The 16,446-nt window shown below is 38.8% G+C and overlaps 1 long non-coding RNA gene across 6 annotated transcripts in view; it reads left to right on the top strand.

Moving 5' to 3' along the window:
- The window catches only part of LOC139764782 (uncharacterized), a 52,931-nt gene extending 45,226 nt beyond the window's left edge, over positions 1-7,705 (top strand). For 4 of the 6 annotated variants that reach the window (XR_011716468.1, XR_011716470.1, XR_011716466.1 and 1 more), the window contains 4 exons: positions 1,591-2,285; positions 2,521-2,782; positions 5,014-5,150; positions 6,543-7,705. This is a non-coding gene — a long non-coding RNA (uncharacterized lncRNA). The remainder of the gene's footprint in view (positions 1-1,590; positions 2,286-2,520; positions 2,783-5,013; positions 5,151-6,542) is intronic. The other 2 variants (XR_011716469.1, XR_011716471.1) reach the window with 2 other exon arrangements.
- Positions 7,706-16,446: the final 8,741 nt, after the last annotated feature.

Below are 16,446 nucleotides of genomic sequence, written 5' to 3'. Positions count from 1 at the left end.
AAAACATAGGTGGCAGTTTTAGTACCATATCCAAAACATAGATGGCAGTGTTTCATACTTTCTCTTCTTACTTGTGTGAAGCAGTGAAATTCGAACCTGTCTCATAAAGTATGAAATAACGTACAGAACTTGGATTTTTATACCAGAAATTACGTTTTAAAGAGGAAGGTAACTCAGTAGTACAATTCTGAAGCTTTTATAGTTATTTTTAAGACGTCTTTTCCTTTCATTCTGTAGTACAGCAGTGGAAAATACGGGACTCGCCTGAACGAAGCTGTTCCGATTCAACTGACTCAATGAGGCTTCGAAACAGCCAAAACGCAGTTAGTACGTCAGTCCAAACTCCCTTAAGAAAGTTCCTTATGAGAAATTATGACCAGAAATAAGGGTGAGCCACTAAAAAAGTGGCACTGATGTATACTAGTTATGGAGACTATTTCCGTGGACATATCTTTTTTTGGGGGGAGGTGGTTGCAGAAGGGAGTCATAGGGCGTCATAGATAGATAGATAGATAGATAGTGGCTTTGAAAATTATTTACTTAGACACTTTTTCTTGCCAAAAAGGAAAACGAATCATAAGTTCACTAAAAAAAAAAAAAAGAAACAATCATTAACTCAGTTATTTGTGGTGGTGGGATTTTTTTTTTTTAAGATAATTAATGTATTTAGTAGCTCTCGTGTTATTTGTGAGTTTATTGATAATTGTATTGTGAAGTGTGTTGAACTTAGGTTGTACACTTCAGGGCCTTATGTGCCGACCCTTGATTTAGTGCCATGATCTAGCTGTTGACCAAGGCCCTTAGAACTGGGTCAGCCTCAGTCTGGGGTCAGACACCAGAGGGGTTGGACGGTTGTAACTCTCTGTCCGCTCAGCTTATATAGGCTTTTGTAAACTACTTATAAAATGACCAAAAAATTTTTTATTTTTATCGTTACAGATCATTAAATTTAATGGCTCTTTTAAAGTTATTTAAGTGTGGATCTTAGATCTTTTAGATAATCAGTTTTAAGCGTTTTTTTGTAGTTTATATCCTGATTTTTGATAATTGATTTTAGTCAGATAGACAAGATAATGGCTTTTATCAGGGAGTCTTATTTCTATAAATGAAACTGATACACTTCCGTAAACAAATATTTATTACATTACATTACATCAGTGACATTGGAAGATGGTGAAAAGGACATGTTTGCAACCTTGCTCACTAGTCCAAGTTACTAAAACAATGGAGATACAAAGGTTTGAATAATTGTCGATCTATGTTTATATCGTATACTTTATTATATTATGAATACATACATGTATACATTACCTATATTACATATACACTCATATTATAATTGCTGTTTACCTCGTCAGCGAGGAAGCGCCAGGAAACAGACGAAGAAAGGCTCATCCACTCTTATACAGATATATACATTGAAATGTATATGTATGTATATGTGGTGCATTTATGTGTATGTGGGTGGGTTGGACTTCTCGTCTGTTTCCTTACGCTACCTCGCTAACGCAGGAGACGGCGATTAAGTATAATAAACATGTTTGTATTTTGCATAATATATATATCAAAGTTTTTTTTTTTTTTTTCCAGATTCCTGGTTGATGCCTCAGGGATGGAGAAGCCTCAAAAGCAGTTAAGAATTTGCTTAGTGAGGCAAACATGGCTGGGACGACAAGGAACACTTGTTCAGCTGAAAACTTTTAGGCCCCGTTGTTCTGGGGGTGTGTATGAGGGGATGGATGTCAGAAGATACCAGCTTGACTGTGCAGGAAGACAGGTGGTCACAGATTGAAAAATAGATCAGAGATTTAGCGGGAAATAGAAAGTACTACAGCAAGGAACATGGCTCTGTATCACGCCGGAACTGAGTGATGATGATGACCTTACGTTATATTGCAACTGGAAAAGATCACGTTGTGGACCAACACAATCTACTGTAAGTAGGGCTATTGCACAGACAGATGGTAGACAAAACAGAATTTATGCAGATTAGGTTCTTCCCTGGTGGTGTGGGTGCTATAGATGGCACTCATGTAAGAATATTGACACCTTCAGTGAACAAAAACATAATTTTTTTATGCCAAGGACAAGATAATGAACATGGTTGTACATTGGCCAGGATCAACACGATTCGAGGATTCAAGAAATTGGGACGAGAAGATTATTTGAAAGCCATACTGTACTACCATATTGTCATCTTATTGGTGATAGTAATTACCATTGCAAGTGTTGGCTTTTGACGCTTTACCTAAGACTGAAGATGGTTCTCAGACAGCTTGTAACGGGTAACGTTAAATGTTTTCTTGCATGTTTACTTGTGACAAAATGTCAATATTATTTACATATCTACATAGGCTGTAGAAGGAACAGGTTTCATGTCTTTTAAGTGTTTCCACAATCCAAAATTGACCTAACCCAGTGTGCAAAAGATTTCTAGATTATGAGAAAACAAGCTAGATGATTAGCCTGGGACTAACGTCCAAACTCAGATTTGTACATAATAAGATTCATGTATTACAGGACACAAGAAGAAAACTAGAGGTACTGTGGAAAGGGGGATTGGACAGCTGAAACGAAGGTGGCATGTTTTGCATGGAGAAGTGACTCGGGATCAAGACAGAACAAATCTATCATATAATCATGGCGTGTGTTGTTCTCCATGATATATGCAAAGAAGTGAATTTACACCTTTGAGATGAAAGTGACCTCGACATTTTTCCTGGATATAATTTGGATGCAGCAGCACAATCAAATCACTTAAACCCAGGAGATGCACCTCAAGGTTTGTGTTGCAGAGACTACTTTGCTAATTTACACTTCATGGCAGAACAGCGATTCGGTATCATGCACACTTTTTCAAACTGAAAACTTAGTGAAGAATGGGCATTGTTGGCGGATAAAAAGATGTTGTGGAAGGAGGTACATAAAGTATACAAGAGAACAAATGGTAACATCAGTGAAGGGGGCTAAATGGGGAGGTAACAAGTTGTGGAAGTGAGGAGATAAGAGTGAGTACTTTGAAGGTTTGCTGAATGTGTTTTATGGTAGATGGTGTGCGAAGTGAGAGGGTCAGGGAGAATGGTTTGGTGAATAGAGAAGAGGTAGTAAAAGCTCTGTAGGAGTTGAAAGCCAGCTATTGGGTGGGATTGGATGGTATTGCAGTGGAATTTATTGAAAAAGGGGGTGACTGTGTTGTTGACTGGTTGGTAAGGATATTCAATGTATGTATGGTGAAAACCCTGCAGATTGGGAGAATGCATGCATAGTGCCATTATACAAAGGCAAGTGTTCAAGTTACAGAGGTATAAGTTTGTCGAGTATTCCTGGGAAATTATATGGGAGGGTATTGATTGAGAGGGTAAAGGAATGTACAGAGCATCAGATTTCAGAAGTGGTAGAGGATGTGTGGATCAGGTGTTTGCTTTGAAGAATGTATATGAGAAATACTTGGAAAAGCAGAGAGATTTGTATGTAGCATTTATGGATCTGGAGAAGGCATATGATAAGAGTTGATAGAGATACTCTGTAGAAGGTATTAAGAATATATGGTGTGGGTGGCAAGTTGTTAGAAGCAATGAAAAGTTTTCATCAGGGATATAAGGCATGTGTACATGTAGGAAGAGAGGAAAGTGATTGGTTCCCAGTGAATGTAGGTTTGTGGCAGGGGTGTGTGATGTCTCCATGGTTGTTTAATTTGTTTATGGATGGGGTTGTTAGGGAGGAGAATGGAAGAGTTTTGGAGAGGGGCAATTATGCAGTCTGTTGTGGATGAGAGGGCTTGGGAAGCAAGTCAGTTGTCGTTTGCTGATGATACAGGGCTGGTTGCTCATTCGGGTGAGAAACTGCAGAAGTTGGTGACCGAGCTTCCTAAAGTGTGTGAAAGAAGAAAGCAGATTAAATGTGAATAAAAACAAGGTTATTGCATTCAGTAGGTTTGAGGGATTGGTGATTTTTGTTAACTATCTTTTTTTTTTTTGGGGGGGGGGGTGGTGGTTTGGATGGGTTTTAAGGTGTCGAATTCTTTAGTAGTTATGGAGAGAATGAGCGAGGAAAAATTGGCAAAGAGGATATGTGTGTCATTGGTGGAGGGAACAAGAAGTGGGAGACCAAATTGGAGGTGGAAGGATGAAGTGAAAAAGATTTTGAGCGATTTGGGCCTGTGATCATACAGGAGGGTGAAAGGCGTGCAAGAAATAGTGAATTGGAATGATATGGTATACTGGCGTCGATGTGCTGTCAATGGATTGAACCAGGGCATGTGAAGTGTCTGGGGTAAACCATGGAAAGTTTTGTTGGGCCTGGATGTGAAAAGGGAGCTGTGGTTTTGGTGCATTACACATGACAGCTAGAGACCGAGTGTGAACGAATGTGGCATATGTTGTCTTCCTAGCGCTACCGCATGGGGAGATTGTGAGGTGCTATTTCATGTGTGGCAGGGTGGCGACGAAAATAGATGAAGGCAGCAAGTATGAATATGCACGTGTATATATGTATATGTCTGTGTATGTATACGTTGAAATGTATAGGTGTGTATGTGTGGGCATTTATGTATGTGTGTGTGGGTGGGTTGGGCCATTCATTCGTCTTTTTCCTTGCGCTACCTCACTAACGCGGGAGACAGCAACTAAGTATAATAAATAAATAATGACCATTGTACGGTATACATTCCTTATTTGATAAAAGACATCACACAAACTCCAAAGATGTTTCATAACCATATCATACCTTTGTCACAACAATCTGTGGATTGTTATAAATTATTTCTACCTGGGAAACCAAACATTCAGTTCTGTAAACATTTTTTTCCAGTAAAGAAATACATTAACTTGTCCACACACTATGATTTGGAGATAAGAGTATCAGCAAATTATAAGTGGATCTGAGAGGTGTTAAAAAGTTGTTTCAAAGACATAATAGACGAATTATTGGTTACGAATTTTAACTGCATGTAGATTGCAATTTTGTTTTGCTGTTCTCTAATTTTTAGGTCTATTTTTTTTTTTTTTTTGATAGATTGTCCCAAGTCTGTAGACGTAGGCCTATGCATCAGCATTGAACCTGAAGGCAGGGATTCATGCGAGGACTGAGGAGGAGGTATCATCATGGTGCGCATCCTGTGGGAGAGAAATGAATCAAGTTAACTGTAAAATGTAAGTTTAAAACTTTGCCTGTAATATGAACTAAATTGTAACCTCATTTGATTTACTAAACTTTAATACTTTTCTATAATACTATAAAAAGCCCTCTTGACTTAAGCCAAGTCATATGGGAAGAAATTATAAGTACATACAAATTTCAGCGCCACAAATGGTTACTTCTGGTGAACAAAGAAAATATTATACAAATTGCTAAACTAGTGGTATCCTCACAGGAATCATTAGTCACAGAATCGTAGCTGAAATTCCTGTGATGCTTGGGCTGTCAGCACCAAGAATACCTGCTACTGCATGTGCCAAAGGATCAAGCAGAGGCTTATCATGTAGTGGACCACCATCTGTAAAAATACATACAGCGATTAAGACAAATTCACAAGCATTTTATGGCAATAACTTAGCCTATGCAAGTCTTTTTCATACAACTTAGCTTATGCCTAGCCTATTTCACATTGAGACTATGAAACTGTCTTATTTCCATTTTTGCTCCATAAAGAGCGACCTACTGGTCCTCCACTCTGGAAAGTGTTATCTGTTAGCCTCTTACAAAATGGGTATAGTTTCATAAGTTACTTATCTGTTTTACAGAAGAGCCTCTTATGAGTAGCAATCTTATTCTTTCCTGAGGATATAATGTTGTGATACCTTTTCTGAACCTGTTGTTCCACAGTTCTTGAAAAGCAGGGGAAAGCTGCATTTATCTGCTGTTTAATGCTCGACCATGTTTCCACTTTTGTTCTGGAATTAACCCCATCAGAGAATCCCCTGGTGACCTTCACCACTACCACCATTACCCCTGCCGTGTCTCCAATGCTATCACCAACATCGTTCAGTCTCCACCCACTGAACCATACCGACCTAAGATGGCAGAGATTTATGTGTATCAAACTTCAATAAGATCCTGGTGTCAAAATACCCCAGTGTGGCCCTAAATCTGGAGGTGTATCCCTTGTGGAGTGAAGCGATGGTGGAGGGTGGTCACCTTGGTGAAGGAGGGAGGGAGGGTGGCATTGGTGGGGGGTGGAGACCTTGGTGAAGGAATGAGAGAGGGAGGGAGAGGGCAATGTGAGGAAGTGCTGGAGGATGGCATCTCAGAGGAAAAATGGGTATGTTTGAAGGAAAAGTGGTTCCAACAATGTTATATGGTTGCGAGGCGTGGGCTATAGGTTGAGTTGTGCAGAGGAGGGTGGATGTATTGGAAATGAAATGTTTGAGGACAGTATGTGTTGTGAGGTGGCTTGATGGAGGATGGCATTGGTGGAATGACTTGGTATACCAGGGTCGACATGCTGTCAATGGATTGAACCAGGGCATGTAGTTAGGAATTAGTTTCATTAAAGGAGAGACTAAGGTAAATTTACTGGTATTGACATTTTTCTATTTTTCCAGAACATTCAACTTACCTCAGGATGGAGATATTCATATACATACAACTTGGCTTCAGCACTGGAAACAAGGAGCAAATAAAGGCTGTTATCCACATTGAAGCACTGCCTGGTCAACCACTCCATAAGCAGTCAAATGTTGGAACATTTCAAAATTCTGTCACTTTATTGTATCGGTATACCTGAAAATTGGAATTCTTAAGTATTCACATATTGCAATGGTTTTCAACTTTCGCGCACATACACATTCCCTTACATCATTTTGTAAAATGCGTAAAACCTCTGGTCAGTAAGGATGGATGATGAATTTGGTCATCTTTTTTAATATCAAAGTCATAGGAAAAAATGAGGCAAAATTCTTCCGTAACCAATACAATACTGTCAACAGGGTTCTAAGTGGGCAACAATGTGTTTTGTAAATATCCACAACTAAATTTTATAAATGGAACCAACATTCTTGAACAAAACTAAAGTATTTTTGTAACAAGTTTTTTTTTATGAACTTAATCTCTGCCCAGCAGAGAGCTTTTAAGGCCTCAAAGGCTAAGCAATTCCTACATGTCTCAAGGGAAGGTTTTCTAATCAGGAGCAAAGTCCTACACAAGATACTATATTTGCATCATGATTGCAACTTTATGTACCCTTGTTTTCCCACATAAACTATTTGCAGATTATTAGGTAAACTACAGGTAACTGTCATCATGACAAGTTTACAGACTTTTTAAGTACGAGACAATACCATATCCACGCAAGTTTTTGCTTAACTTCAGTAAAGAAACAATGTACAATCACAGCATAAATTGCTTTTACCCTGGGTGCAGTTGATATCATTGAATTCAACCTCCGCTCTCCTCTCAGTAGGGTTAAGTGGTCATTCATTATGGCAAGAGACTGGTATAGTGTCACTGATGGCTCCACAGATTCCCATATGTGGGAAGCAATACGAGACTAGTTGCAAAGGCTTTCTTCAGGATTTTTCTCCGGTTTGTCATATTGACACCTTAGAATTAAAAGTAATTTACAGTCTGATTGTACAATTTAACTAGTATAAAGGCATACTTGTCCAAATAAGAGGCAAGTGCAAAGAATTTAATATCCTTTGTCATAAAGTATGTTAAAATATGCTTTAGATATTCATTACCACATGAAAATAAAATGGTGACTGACTTCAGAATTTCATTTGTATGCCCTAACACTACTAGGAATAAAGAAAGAACTTACCAAGACTCCTGCTGTGTACTTTATATTATCTTCAAAGTGGGGATGGTCTGCAACCTTGACTGGAAGGTTGGATGTCATGAACATCCCAGAGGTGGTGTGGTCTGCCACATATTCTGCCACTACAGTAAACTGTTAAGAAGAGTATGCATACATGACATACACAATATGAAAAAATATATATAGTTTATGTACACGATTTCTCCACACTCTGAGGCAGCATCAGGAGCAGAGGAAAAATGGCCCCATTTGCTCACATACACTAACTCTCATACATAATGCACAGAAATTACATGTCCTTCTTCACAGTTAAGCCCCTCATCTTTTCACAGTTTCTCCTAACAGCTTCACATGCCCTGATCCAGCCTGTTGACTGCATGTCCATCTCTTACATCTCACTCCATCCTTCCAACTTGTCCTTGTTCTTGCTCTTCCTCCCTCCATTTCCATATATGTACATATATGAATATGTACGTCTGTGTATGTATATGTTGAAATGTACATGTATGTATATGTGCGTGTATGAACGTTCATGTATTACACGTGTATGAGGGTGGGTTGGGCTTCCTCGTCTGTTTCCTTGCACTACCTCACTAATGCGGGTGACAGCAACAAAGTATGATTAAAACAAATAAATATTTTATATATTTATTAAACTTTGTCGCTGTCTCCTGCATTAGCGAGGTAGCACAAGGAAACAGACAAAAGAATGGCCCAACCCACCCATATACACATGCATATACATAAATGCCCACACACGCACATATACATACCTATACATTTCAACGTATATAAACATATACATACATACACATGTACATATTCATACTTGCTGCCTTCATCCATTCCCATTGCCACCCCACCACACATGAAACAACACCTCCTTCCCACGCACATGTGCGAGGTAGCGCTAGGAAAAGAAAACAAAGGCCACATTCGTTCACACTCGGTCTGCTAGCTGTCATGTGTAATGCACCAAAACTACAGCTCCCTTTGCACATCCAAGCCCCACTAAACTTTCCATGGTTTACCCCAGACACTTCACATGACCTGGTTCAATATATAATGCAGTGGTTTCGGTGCATTACATATGACAGCTACCTTCACCTGGAACCACTCCACCTTCTCTGTCACCTAACACACATGCCTTACTCAGTTGATAGAAAATCTAAGCTAGTTTTTGTAGCTTTCCTCCAACACCATACATTCAGAGCATACACAAAGCATGTCAACCACATCATATATTTTCTCCTGATCTATAAATTCCACACACAAAGTGTTTTCTTTAAGTATATCAAAGATTCTTCAAAGCAAGCACCTGATCGAAACAGCGTCTCCCACTTCTGAGGCCACTTTGTTCCTCCACAATCTGATGCTCTGTGCGTGCTACCCTATATCACAAGTCTCATACAACTTTCCAGGTATCCTAAACAAACTTCCTCTATTCTAGTTCAAATATTCACTTTCTGTTCCCCTTGTATTTATACAATGGCACTGAACAAGCATTCCACCAGTCCTCAGGTACCTGACCTTCAATAATACATACTAACAAAAACTGCGAGGCGTGGGCTATGGATAGAGATGTGCGCAGGAGGATGGATGTGCTGGAAATGAGATGTTTGAGGACAATGTGTGGTGTGAGGTGGTTTGATCGAGTAAGTAACGTAAGGGTAAGAGAGATGTGTGGAAATAAAAAGAGCGTGGTTGAGAGAGCAGAAGAGGGTGTTTTGAAATGGTTTGGGCACATGGAGAGAATGAGTGAGGAGAGATTGACCAAGAGGATATATGTGTCGGAGGTGGAGGGAACGAGGAGAAGAGGGAGACCAAATTGGAGGTGGAAAGATGGAGTGAAAAAGATTTTGTGTGATCGGGGCCTGAACATGCAGGAGGGTGAAAGGAGGGCAAGAAATAGAGTGAATTGGAGTCATGTGGTATACAGGGGTTGACGTGCTGTCAGTGGATTGAAGCAAGGCATGTGAAGCGTCTGGGGTAAACCATGGAAAGCTGTGTAGGTGTGTATATTTGCGTGTGTGGACGTGTGTATGTGCGTGTGTATGGGGGGGGGTTGGGCCATTTCTTTCGTCTGTTTCCTTGCGCTACCTCGCAAACGCGGGAGACAGCGACAAAGTATATATAAAAAAAAAAAAAAAAAACTAACAAAAACACTTAACCTTACCAATTCTGGGAAACTGTTCCAGGCAAAGACCTCTGATGTTACAGTGTATGGGTCAAGAAAGTCTTCAGGATCATAAGTCATTAGCCACCAACATGAACCAAGTGTCATCAACCTGAAATTTACATCAAATTGTAGTACCGTAATAATGAAAGATATTGTGCAAGAAAAACAATGAAAGCAGCAAATGTTCATTCTGAAATTTACATCTTTGCTATTCATTTATAATTAGTAGTTGCCTTGTATGACACAGGAGAGACACTGGCAGTATTTTCAATCCTGTTTTCCCCTTACCTAGTACATTCATTGCAACCAAAATATGCTGAAAAATATTTTCCGGTAACCCCTTAATACACTTTTATCTCTTAAGTAGCCTAGCCATGGAAATTTTGGGTGGTCCCAAGGATTGTGGCAAGAAAAGTTACATAGAAAAAGGAAAATGAGCAAACTGTCTATATTTATTGCTGTACACACACTTAAATTTGGTGCACCAAGTTTGCCTATCAAGTCTGTTGAATTTTGCCAAGTCTTTGTCCCTTCTCTGTCACCACCGATCGATTACTGAGAACTATTCTAAATGCTAACAGTTCAACTGTTATAATTAGTGCACCAAAGACGTGCTAATTAGCCACTGAATGATGTGGGGCACATAGCAGGGCTCCTTTCTAACGGCACCTTGACTAAGTGGCAGGTCAAGGCATGTGACCTCACCTAACCTACCAATTCCCGGAGAAATGAGCTTTATGGCCCAAACTATGGTTGCACATACACTTTTGCTAGTCTGAACTGCATATCAAATTTGCATTACATTTTCATTTAACCTATAAAGGACCCCAACCAAACTAGTATGGTTTATGTTATGATGCCATACTAGTAGGGATTACTTTTATTAACATTCTATCAGCTTTCTCCTTTCACAATTTTCCAAACTCAAGTCACCAACTTCTGCAGTTTCTCACTTGAATCTGCCACCAGTACCTAACCTAACCTAACCTAACCAAGGAGCCAAGTAAGGATTTTCCCTCCAAGGCTCAATCCTCCATTCTTGACACTACCTTACTAATGCAGGAAATGGCAAATATGTATAAAAATAAAATAAAAAGCGATGGTGATATCACATAGCCCTACCTAATACCAACATAAACACTGAAACTCGCTCCTCTCTCCATCCACTCTTAGTAACACATGCATTTACTTTCTATAGAAGTCTTACACACCAACCAACAGTTTTCCCCCAACCCCATATACCCTTAACACCTCCCATAAAGCATTCCACTCAACTGTCACACGCTTTTTCCAAATCCATAAATGCCGCATACAACCTTTTTACCTTGAACTAAATATTTTACTGGACATCTTCACCAAAAAAAAGTCTAATCCACACATCCCCTTTCTTTCTTAAAATGCACTTACTCCTCACTCATTCGGCATTTCATTACTTCCATCACTCTTACCAATCAACATTCTTGCATACATTTTTCCCGGTATACTTAACAGACTTATTCCCCTATAAATGCTACTTACATCTTTAGAACCTTTTCCCATAAAATAAAAGAACAATACCTTTCACTCAAACCTCAAGCACAACCTTCTGTTTCCTTGCTAAATTACGTATCAGATGCATCCACCTTATCACACATTCTCCCCCATACTTTGGCATTTCAACTGTAATCCCATCAACTCCCATTGCCTTTTCTGTCTTCAGCCTCATCACTGCTCTTCTTACATCCTTATTTGCTACTGACTCAAGCTTGCACTTGTATCCTCTCCTTCCATCCTCCATACCCATGCATGTAACACAACCACCTCCCCTTCTCCCACATTCATTAGTTCTTTAAAATACTCTTTCCATCTTCCTTTCGCTTCCTCCTTTTGATACAGCAACTTCCCTTCCTTACTTATATTACCATTTCCACTATTACATCTAACTTTCCAGTAAAATTTCTTATTTTCTCGAAACTTTGAAACCTATCCTTTGTTCTTCTGTTGGCCACTCAAACTCTAACCAAGGGCATTCTAGTGTCTTCTTGGGTATTTCTCAAACCCTAAAGATAACCGAGGTTAGCTGATTGCAAACTGAAGACTCTTCCAAGAGAAGGATGCAGGAGCTAAACGCCCAAGGTCAACTGTAACCAAGATCCCTGAATGTTGAAGTTTAACTTATATTAGACACATAAACACATTTCTTTTATCAAGAATTTCAGTTCACAGATGTTTTTCAGTATGAAATAGCATAAAGGTTGTTCTCAGATATCATGGAACTAACCTGGCTGAAAGAATACAAAAATCCTTGAACAAATATGACATTCAAATGTTTCTGAAGAAACATATGCAATGCATTAAAAACTATGTTTACCCTATACTTCCAATTAATCTAACTGTTCCCTCTCTTCCGCAAGTTCCAGAATACTTTATTCCATTCTGAAGGCTGGTTGTCCACTTACCTTTTCTCCCTGTTTCTCCTGCGCTAGTTTTGCAGTTGCTTCTATGTCCTTTCGCTTCTCAGTCAATTTCATTCTTAATGCTTTTTTTTTTCTGTTTTCTCTTTCTGTAATAATTTCTGACCCTTTACCTGGCTTCTGTCAATTCTTCTTAGCTTTTTCCTCACCTTTAGGTCTTGTAACGCTAACCATTTTCAGCTTCTTGGCACCACCTGAGGACAATTAATGAATAAAGTTTTATTTCAAGCATGAGCCTGTGTTTGAGTTCATTTCAATAAAAAGGCATTATTTCTATTCAAAATTCAGAGATTTCAGTTCCAGTTTACAAGCATTACAGATATGTAGAAATAAATGTACAAATTTGGAAAAAGACCTTTTCTACGAAATCCTTACACTTAGTATCTGGATCAAGGGAAAGGTATTTTCAATATGTAAATTAATGTATATGTTACAATGCCCACAGTCAGTTGCTAAGTTTAAATAAGCATATATGTATACATCAGTAATTTACCCGTTTAGCTCTGAATCATCATAAGTTTTAAGTATCGTCTGGAATTCAACAGTTTAAGGAGGCACACATTTTAGCTCAGGAATCTTTATTCTATTTTGAGGGATCTGTCATTTAGTGTAAAACATAAGAATATAACAAGTGAGGACACTGAAAAGGCCTATTGGCCCATGCTAGGCAGGTCCCGAGTCTGTCCACCCTACAACCAACCGCCTGAACTCATAAACACAAACAACCTTTGTTTAAAGCTACCTAAAAACCTAGCTTCCACTACTGTACCTGGCAGCTTGTTCCACAAATCTACCATCCTATTCCCGAACCAATACTCGCCCACATCAAACTAGAAGGATTTTTTCTAATTCAAATCCCTTATTTCTTGTCCTATTCGGTGGTGCCATTCTAAGAACTTTATTCACGTTACCATTATTAATGCCCTTCATCCATTCAAAACTTCAGTCATATTCCCAAAAGCCCTCCTCCTCCTCTTACGCAAGTGTTAATTCAGTCTTTTTAACCTTTCTTCATAAGTGAGGTTTCTAATTCAGGGATCATTTTTGTCCTTCGGGTTTGTACTATCTCTGAACAATCTCCTCTTACGCGAGTGTAAATTCAGACTTTTTAACCTTTCTTCATAAGTGAGGTTTCCAATTCAGGAATCATTTTCGTCATTCGGCTTTGTACTCTCTCTAAACAATCTCCTCTTACGTGAATGTAAATTCAAGTATTATTTAACCTTTCTTCATAAGCTAGGTTGCAAATTCAGGGATCATTTTTATCATTCGAATTTATACTCTCTCTAAACAATCTCCATCAACTACACAGTAGGGAGGCCAAAACCGTCCCGCATAATCCAAAAGGGATCTCACCAGTGCAACATAACGTTGCAATAATACTCTAGGAGTATTAATGAACCCTAGCCTCCGATGACCCTTACTGCAAAGGAACTGTAATCATTACACATGTATTAAACCCCATAATTAACCTTCCCTTCATGACCCTCCTTACTATCACTTTATTTATAAATAATAAACAAGAAATGTGGATACCCATGACAACATACAACATACATATAACTGACACAAGGGAAGAACAAAAGTGAAATAGCTAAAATACGAGAAACCCATTAAATAAAATAGTTCATTTCCCTCATCATAGGCCCTTTTTTTTTTATTTCGTTGGAAAAAACAATAAAGTTCAATCTGGTCTGAATTTCTCTCACAGGGTCCACTGGTATGTGTGTTGACCCAATGCGTATGTTATTGCTGAGTTAACCCTCTAAATTGGATCTATAAGGTCCATGATGGCAGGAACTAAGGTTGTGATGACCAAGTGACACTTAACACCACAAACGTATGCAACACACTTTATGGTTTACTGGACCAACTCTAAACTATGCTAATATATCTCCTGACTCACTATAAACTATTGTTCTTACTTGATCATCCTGTTTATTAGGTTGTTAGTAAACAACTGCTGACCACGTGTTGCTGTCATGGCAGTATTTTGTTTTTCCTTGGCGGCACCTGGAGAAATATACGTGACGTCATAATTACGTTCACATTTACTTGAAATAAGTCTTCCGTTATTTACTTGAAATAAGTTATCCGTTAATTATTTCCACATCTTCAGAATAAGTTGAGCAGAATTACATCAATGGTACCATATATATATCATCAAAACTGGATAGCATCGACTTTTTCACTCGATTTCATATTTCAATATTATCTGGTACTGTATAAGTATATGTAGCATTAACAGACATATCTCACACACACACATATATGTGTGTGTGTGTATATATATATATATATATATATATATATATATATATATATATATATATATATACACACACAGTCGCTGTCTCTCGCATTTGCGAGGTAGCGTAAGGAAACAAAAGAATGGCCCAACTTACCCACATACACACACACACACACACACACACACACATATATATATATATATATATATATATATATATATATATATATATATATATATATATATATATATGCATAAACGCCCACAAACATACCAATGTATTTCAACGTATACATACCAATACACATGAAACGGCAAAACCCTGCCCCCGCATGCGCGCGAGATGGCGCTAGGAAAAGACAACAAAGGCCACATTCGTTCACACAGTCTCTAGTTGCCATGTGTAATGCACTGAAATCACAGCTCCCTTAACACATCCAGGCACCACAAAACTCTCCATGGTTTACCACTGACGCTTTAAATATTAAACTTTATACTTGATCGTCGTTTCCTGCGTCAACGAGGTAGCGCAAGTGCTGTCAGTGGACTAAACCAGGGCATGTGAAATGTCTGGGGTAAATCATGGAAAGGTCTGTGGGGCCTGGATGTGGACAGGGAGCTGTGGTTTCGGTGCACGACACGACAGATAGAGACTGAACGAATGTGGCCTCTTTTGTCTGCATTCCAGGTGCTACCTTCCCTGAAGCAGGATAGCAATGCTGTTTCCTGTGGGGCAGGGTAGCGCCAGGAATGGATAAAGGCACGCATGAATGTGTACATGTGTATGCATGTATATGTCTGTATGTTCAGGCCCTGCTTGCTCAAAATCTTTTTCACTCCATCCTTCCACCTCCAATTTGTTCTCCCGCTTCTCCTTGTTTCCTTCACTTCTGACACATATATCCTCTTTGTCAATTTATCCTCACTCACTCTCTCCACATATTCCCTGCATATCATAAAAGGTGACTAAAAGGAGTATGGGGCTGGAATCCTTCCCTACGGTTTTTATTTTTCCAAAAGAAGGAACAGAGAAGGGGGCAAAGTGAGGATTTCTCCTTTAAGGCTCAGTCCTCTGTTCTTAACGCTACCTGACTTTATATGGGAAATGGCAAATATGTATGAAAAAAAATCCGTATGTGTGTGATGCTAATCTCTTTAACCAAAACTGACAAAGGAATTCCTGCTTTTGAATATATTTAGTGTTCATCCAATGACAAAAAAAGTAGAAGGTATCAAAGTATATATGGAAAATCAAATCTAAAGGTTGATGAATAGGAAAAACAATAAATAAGCAAATGTTAAACACTAACACATTGAGATCATTTACATATACTATATACTTAGCTTTAAGAATCGGGTATCAAAAAAGGCCCACCTTGTGTTGCCAATGGCAGCACAGTAGTCATCTATATCTCTGATACCTATTCCTGACTGGAACTCCCTTTAAGGGGATGACCACAGCAATATTCTCCATAATTAGTGAATTCATTTTGTAGCCTTTAGTGCCTCACCATTAACACAGGCAGAGGGCGACTCTAGCACAGAGGCTCATATCTAATGTTCCTACTGACTACTGCTACCTAATATTCTTACCTACCATTATCTATTGCTCCTACCATTTTGCCAAAAGGCAGAAAGGGTGCACTGCAGGAAAATATAGAGTTATGAACAATGAAGGTATGTGAGTAAAGTGTTGTCACAAGTGTTATGTATGACAAGGAGAGATTGTATGTTTATGGACAGAATACCAGTAGTCCATGTGTGAGTGAGGTAGAAAGAAAAGACAGCTACTTGGGTCAGAGGAGTG

This window comes from Panulirus ornatus, chromosome 51, assembly GCF_036320965.1.
Source record: "Panulirus ornatus isolate Po-2019 chromosome 51, ASM3632096v1, whole genome shotgun sequence".
Taxonomy (NCBI): Eukaryota; Metazoa; Arthropoda; class Malacostraca; order Decapoda; family Palinuridae; genus Panulirus; species Panulirus ornatus.
The sequence above is the reverse complement of the archived record's forward strand: the minus strand, read 5'-3'. Positions and strand labels throughout refer to the sequence as shown.